Source organism: Telopea speciosissima, chromosome 2, assembly GCF_018873765.1.
Source record: "Telopea speciosissima isolate NSW1024214 ecotype Mountain lineage chromosome 2, Tspe_v1, whole genome shotgun sequence".
Taxonomy (NCBI): domain Eukaryota; kingdom Viridiplantae; phylum Streptophyta; class Magnoliopsida; order Proteales; family Proteaceae; genus Telopea; species Telopea speciosissima.
In genome coordinates this window covers 48011392-48018459 of record NC_057917.1, presented here as the reverse complement: position 1 = coordinate 48018459, position 7068 = coordinate 48011392, and the positions used below count along the sequence as shown (strand labels likewise).

At 49.3% G+C, this 7068-nt stretch overlaps 1 long non-coding RNA gene across 1 annotated transcript; it reads left to right on the top strand.

Moving 5' to 3' along the window:
- Positions 1 to 920: 920 nt before the first annotated feature.
- Positions 921 to 6183, top strand: LOC122650129. Its single transcript, XR_006331384.1, has 3 exons — positions 921 to 1012; positions 3771 to 3772; positions 6173 to 6183. It is a non-coding gene; the product is annotated as an uncharacterized LOC122650129 (long non-coding RNA).
- Positions 6184 to 7068: the final 885 nt, after the last annotated feature.

The window sequence follows — 7068 nt, the reverse complement described above, 5'->3', positions numbered from 1 at the left end:
GACCTGACTTAAGCGTCGGAGAGTCCTTGGCCGGAGCCACACCGGATCTCTTGTGCTCATCGCTTAGTTTTTGCAGGCTCATCCGTGGGCGAACCGGGCATCGGAGGTTTTCACCCGCAACACATACCATTTGAAGCAGGTCTAATTCAAATATTCAAAGCTTGAACAGATCGATTTATTTTTTCTGATTTTAATCTTTGCTCATCCCTTTTATTCAGGCCATTTCTTGGGATGGAAAGTTTAGATGTGGGGTTTGTTGTATCGGAGGGGATTAATTCGATTAGTCCCTTCTTTGGTTCTTCCCTTCGGCCATCCCAAATTTTTGAAAATGGGGTTTGAAAGGAAAAAAAGATCTGACCGGGTTGTAGTTCTTCGGAGGAATCGAGGGAGTCCCCATCTCTTTTGGTCTCTCTTCAGTGGTGGAACAGAGAGCTATTTTTTGCCAAATAAACCCCTATTGATGCAAGTGCTTGTTGTCTCCCTCTCCACATTCAATAACCACTATATGAGTGTACAAGCCCTCTCTCTCCATCAGCTATTCAAACCCACTAAATCATAAAATCAAACGAATCTCACAGAAAAACAGTTTTATTATGACACCCAACGAACTTACCCTCCAAAAAAAGAGAAGAAAATGTTCTTGTTGCATCTCGGGCTCTCATTAGGACCTGGAAGATCAAAACTGGGATGAGTTTAATGCATGGTTCAAGATATTCTCCACGAAAGCTCCTTTGATGCCCCATCAGAATTTCAAAACAGCACTGTCTCTGATCGGCAAAACTATTCTCGCGTTCACCGTCATATCTGAAAATAGGTTAGGAATCCCGCCGACGGCGTAAGTTTCCGGTGAGAATCCATTATGCTCCTTGCCCGAAAAGATGCAGTTTTGAATAATGAGCAATGACATTTTCCCATGCCTCATTTTGTTGCCCTTCTTCAGTTCGCTTTCAGCCATGGGTGGAAATGGAAGTCTGGTCATCTTCTTACTGTGTTCGATGTTTTTGCTTGGCAGGTAACTAACACTAGGGTTTCTTCCCTATCCATCTCTTCCTAATTTGGCTTCCATCTCATTCCCTTATTTCTCTCAATTTTTCGGTTCATTGTTGTGATTTGTTGTGTCTTCCCCTAGCTCAGGGAAATCCATCCCTGTTTCAGACTTTTTCTCCTGGCCTTGCCGCTGTTAATGATCGCCGTAGCCAGAGCAGGTGATGGTCGCCGGAGCCAGAGCCATAGAGGGAAGAAGATGAAATGACAATTTTGTCCTTTTATTTAAATAACTAAGGGGTAAAATGGATATTTAGGGAAGAAGATGAAATGACAGTTTTATACTTTTATTTAAATAACTAAGGGGTAAAATGGCTATTTCACCTTTGGGTACTAACTGTGCTTAACCTTAGGGGTGTCTGTGACATTATTACCAAGTTTGGTAAATTTATGAGATATTGGATACTTTTAGGGGGTGTCCATAAAATTTTCCATTTTAAAAATAAAAAGGTGGTGACAGTCACAGACATCGTTATGAACGGAGGAGATTAATAAACTTGTGCGGTAAGGAAAAATCGTGGCACGTGTAAGGGTGATTGGCCATCGCAGTCTTGGATTTCTAGGAATTGGTCAAAATTGGCCACTAATCTATGAATCAAATGCTCCCATATGTATATTAACAAATTTTATTTATGGAAGTAGTTTTTTTATCAGGAGTTTGACCTACGCTTCTATGTGTCTCTCTCTCCTACTCAAAAGCAAGGGGGCAGAGGTGTCTTTTCATATAGGGAAGAGAGAGACATAGACTTATGGGATATAGATCACAATCCCGGACAAAGTTCTTTTTATCTTTTTTCTTTTTTAATATTTGTATTTGATGATTGTTTTTCTAATAATTTCTTCTTAAAGCTTTAACCTGTCAAGATGGATTCTATTTGAATTGAAACCTAACATGTGAACAATGATCTTGGATGTCTGATGTTGTTCATGGATTCTATTATGAATATGTTGTCAAAGAAAATTGCTATTTTTTTTTGGGAGAAAGAACGCCACCCGGTTGTGTGTTGTGGCGTTGTTGCGTGTGGAAATCTCCGATGCTTGGTTCGCCCACGGATGAGCCTGCAAAGACCAAGTGATGAGCATAAGAGAGCTGGTGTGGCTCCGGCCTAGGACTCTCCGATGCTAAAGTTAGATCACCAGCGCAACAGTGTAACTGCGTAGTGAAAGCAAGATGAGGAATGGTGCTCCATACCTGGGTATTTATAGAGTGAGGATGAGATGAGGCGGTTGGGAGAGTCCTAGTATGGTAGGAGTCCTTCTTTCAGAAGGTTCTCTCTCGTAGAGCGGAGTGGAGAGCTATTTTCGGGGTCGGACTCTTATTAAGGTAAGAGTTCATATAGAGTGTGATTCCGTGTTGCGCTGGGATCGTGGCTCGATCCTTATCCCGTGATTCTTGGGATGCGCCGTCGTGGCTCGGAGATCCCCGGTGTGGCGCTATGGCAGCTTCAGTGGAGGAGGGCTCGACCTCGGAGGTTGGCTTAGGAGGGCGGCATGGTAGGTCAGCCTTGGCCGTCACCTCGGCCTGGGAGGTCAGTCCGAGAGGTTGGTCTCGACAGTAAGCTAGGCCAGGAGTTTATGGCTGACCTATATGAGCTCGGCCTCAGACACCGGATAGCTTGCGCAAGTCTGGCCCTGTCAGGTGACTTATTGGAGACGAGGTCGGCCCAATTTCCTGCTCGGCTCAATTCGATTCTCGGACTGAGGTTAGGTCGGCCATGTGGCAGCCTCTGATAGGTGGGGTGTTTTATGCCTCATCACAGGCCCCCCACTCATCAGGGGTAGGCTCGGCATTGATGAGTGAAGTTTCCAGGTCTGCTTGTCTAGAAGATTTTTACGGTCGTGTCGAGCTTATTTTTTGCCGTGGATTTGACGTTGCACGGTCTGACGGTTAGGTGTCAGTGCCACATCAGCAGAGTCATTATGGCAGGCTCGGGAATTCGAATCGTCCTTTGATCTGGGCCGTTGAATTATGCTGAGCTCTGCTCGGCCGTTGGATTAGTTCAACCCAAGAATTATAAATAGGCGACCCCTAACTATTCATTCTTCACTGCTCTAAGTTATTGACTTCTCGGCAAGCTCGAACTCTTCAGCTCTGTTGTGCCCGATGTTTACTGGTTCGTGATCAGCTCGGCCTTAGCTTCGTCCGCACTCAGCTCACCCTCAGCTCTTCTTCAACCAGTAAGTCTTCTCCGCCCAGTATGTCAGTTGGTAGTAGTCTCATGGACGAGCTGTTCACCGGGGCGGCAGAGGGCGCTAGTCCAAGCCGAGAGCTCCCCGCTCGTTCTCCCACCATAGACTTGTTGGGCTCGACTTCGGATGAGCCCGATGTAGTAGAGCCTCGTCAGGCCAAGGTGGCCGAGCCTCCGTTGCTCCTGGAGTTCTACAATGCAGCTCAGCCGATGGCCACGGACTGAGCTGAGAACTCTGGGTCGTCCTCATCCGATGAGGAGTTAAGTGAGGGAGATTCTTTCGAAGTGGGGGTCGGTTCAGTCAGCTCGGCTGACACCCCTGAGCTCAAAGAAGGGAGTGTCGGCACCATTCCGAGCACGATCATGGATGCCGACCTCGACTATCTGAGGACGACCTATGCCATCCCCGAGGACATTCAGCTCCGAGCTCCTAACCTAGGGGAGATGGCCTGCTACATCAGGCCCGGCGAGGTGGCTTTGTACGAGCTGCCCTTCAAGTATGCGTTCAGGTTCCCCGTCCTCGGCCTGGTGGACCAGATGTTGGACCATTTCCATCTGTCCCTGGGTCAGCTGGTGTCGAACTCTTGGCTGGCCGTGTATGGCTTCTACGCCTTATTTTGTGAGATGGGCCGAGGCGCAAGTGTGGCGCTCTTCTCTCGGCTCTTCTTCTTGAAGAAGTCCCAAAAAAAGGGGTGGTATTACTTTAGCCGCCGATCTGGGAAGAGTGCATCCCTGGGTGGCCACAAGTTTTTGGTCGGCACGCCGAGCTTCAATAAGCAGTGGAAGCCCTGCTTTTTCTTTGCTTCGATCCCAAACAGCCCTCTCCGAGCCGAGTGGAAAGAGATCCATTTGAATTATGTCAACAGGGTACTACCCCTGACCGAGAACTAGCTGACCTCACTTGACTTAATCCTCCAGCGTCCGCCCCTCGATGTCCTCCAGCTTCAGGACGAGGGGTTTCTTCAGAGGTGGCATATGACCCCTGCTAGGAGCCCGAGCAGAGCCCGTCTCTGTTGCTCGAGCTGACCCCTTTACTTAGTCTTCTTGTCTTTTTCGATTTATTTTTTATGTTTGGTTTCTCTTGCAGTGGTCGGCCACATTCCCCCTATGGATACAGCTCGGCTAAGGGCCGAGACCCTTGCGGACCGAAGGAAGAAGACCGCTGAGAAGAAGTCCCGGGGCGAGTCCTCCAAGGCCCCCAAGGGCAAGACCGTGATGCGGGCTCGTCAGATGCTATGGTCGGCCTTGAGGCCGAGAAGAGTACGGGCCCAGCGGGGTCTCTGAGGAAAGGAAAGGGCTGAAAAGGCGAGAGGAGCCCGTCGAAAGATACCAAGCGTCAGAAGCTCTCGATCAATCTGACGAGTGGTGGCCTTCCGCCCGTGGCTTCACCCCCCAACATCTCCGATATGACTTGGGGAGGGCCTCGGCCAGCAACGTTCCTGTGAGGCCGACCTGGCGCCTCTTCCCAGGGGACTCAGCATTGACGTTGGCCGCACATGCCAAGGAATGGCTGGACACAGGTCGGCTACCAGCTGACAGGGAGAAGCTTGAGGCACTGTCTGACCCTAAGCTCCTCTCCACACTGTTTCAGGATTTCAACATAGTGAGTTTCCTGGTCGGCTCCTATGATTAGGTCCAACCTATGTAGTCTGTGCTGACTTTTGTTCTCATGCTTGTTTGCAGGGCTTCGCCAAGGCAGTGGAGACCATGCTTCGCTTTGAGCGGCTCTTGATCGAGAACCACTCATTGGGCGTCCAGTGCAAGAAGGCCTACCAGGATGCCCAGGATGCCGTTCAGAGGCGTCGGGAGACCCAGGAGAAGCTTATTGCCACCGAGGCCGAAGTGGAGAGCTCTCAGGCCAAGGTGATCAGGCAGAAAGAGAAGGTTCGGGCTCTGCAGGCTCAGCTTGCCGAGGCGAGGGAGAAGGCCAAGGAGGACCTAGCCATGGCTCGGGACGGGGCGATCAGTGACTATCTCCAATCAAAGGAGTACGCTGATGTGTGCCATGAGATCAGGAAGCCTCCCTACGCCAAAGGTTTCGAGGCAGGCCGGGCTGATCTCTTGGCCGAGATCAAGGCGGTCTACCCCGATCTCAATCTTTCACGTTTTGACGATGACGCGACTACCTTTGCCGGGGAGTTGGGAGATGAGGAGGGAGCCGAGGTCGTCTCCAAGTCAATCGCCGAGGAGATTGAGATGTAAATATTTGTTGTTGTTTTTTTTTTTTTTTTTTTTTTGGGTGATCGAACTGCCCTCATTGTAACCATTCCGAGCAGTCGGCCTGTACTGAATAAAAAACCTATTTTTGCCAGAATTCGTCCAAGTGTTTTAGCTCAGCACTCTTAACCTTCTTGTATGTTGTTCCATTTGAGGTTGTGGCCGAACTGCCGAGTCGTTCCGCTAGCCGAGCTTAGGGACTTATCTATTTTTTACCCATGCTTCACGTGGTCGACGGCTCGGCCATGCCATACCCGAGGTCAATGTGATTTTTGCTTTGGTTAGTTAATTCGCCATTCCCATCGGCTCGATTGGACAGGCTATCATATAAGCGGACGCGTGGCCGAGCAGCCTTCCTGGCCGAGCGTAATGCCTTAGCTTAGTTTCAAACTTTGTTAGGCTCGGCCCAGGGGAGTTTGCTCTTGAGTGGTCGGCCAGGTCTATGAGGATCGGTCTTACGACTTGGTTGCCGACCTATGAGGGCCGGTCTTTGAGGTCAGCCAGGTCTATGAGGACTGGTCTTACGACTTGGTTGCTGACCTATGATGGTCGGTCTTTGAGGTCGGCCAGGTCTATGAGGACCGGTCTTACGACTTTGATTTAGGAGCTTGTAAATACGTTAAGTGGTGGAGAAAGACTTTATTAAATTCAATCAAACGTCGGGGCTGAAGCCGAATACAAGCATGCTCAGTTATTGAAAAATTTTCTTCAAATTTTTTGAGTTCCAAGGTCTCGGTACCTTCTTGCCCCCCAGAGTCTGCAAGCGATATGTCCCAGGGCAAATTTATTTGGAGACTATGTACGGGCCTTCCCAGTTTGGTGCTAACTTTCCTTGCTGCCTTGGCTGGGATGCGCTAAGCTTTCTGAGGACAAGGTCCCCTTGACGAAAGTGCCGCTCTTTTACTCTTGAGTCATAGTACTTTGCCGTCCTCTGTTGGTATGCCGTGTTCCAAAGTAGGGCATTTTCTCAAACTTCGTCGAGGAAGTCAAGGTTGGCTCTCAGTCCATCTTCATAGGTCTTCTCATCGAAGTTTAGCACTCGGTACAACGATGCCATAATTTTGACCGGGGCGAGGGCTTCGGTCCCATAAGCGAGGCAAAAAGGACTCTCCCCGGTTGGTGTTCTTACTGTCATCCTATATGCCCATAGGACACTCGGGAGCTCTTCCACCCATCTTCCTTTGGCCTCATCTAACCTTCTCTTAATGCCGGCAAGTAATGTTCGGTTGGACACTTCTACTTGTCCATTTGCTTGCGGATGAGCTACTGAGATGGGTTAGAAGTCAATGTAGAAGTGTTCACAGAACTCTCGAAAGGCCGGGTTGTTGAATTGCGTACCATTATCTGTGATGAGCACTTTTGGTAGCCCGAACCGGTAGATGACCTTATCTTAAAGAATTTCTCCATATTCTTCTCGGTGATGGTTGCAAGGGGCTCGGCCTCGACCCACTTGGTGAAGTAATCGATCGCCACTACCACGTACTTCCTGTTTCCCGATGCCGAGGTGAAATCTTCGAGAATATCCATTCCTCACATAGCGAAAGGGATTGGGCTCAGCATTGAGGTTAGCTTTGTTGCTGGTCAGCTCGGGATTGGTGCAAACAGTTGACACTTCTCG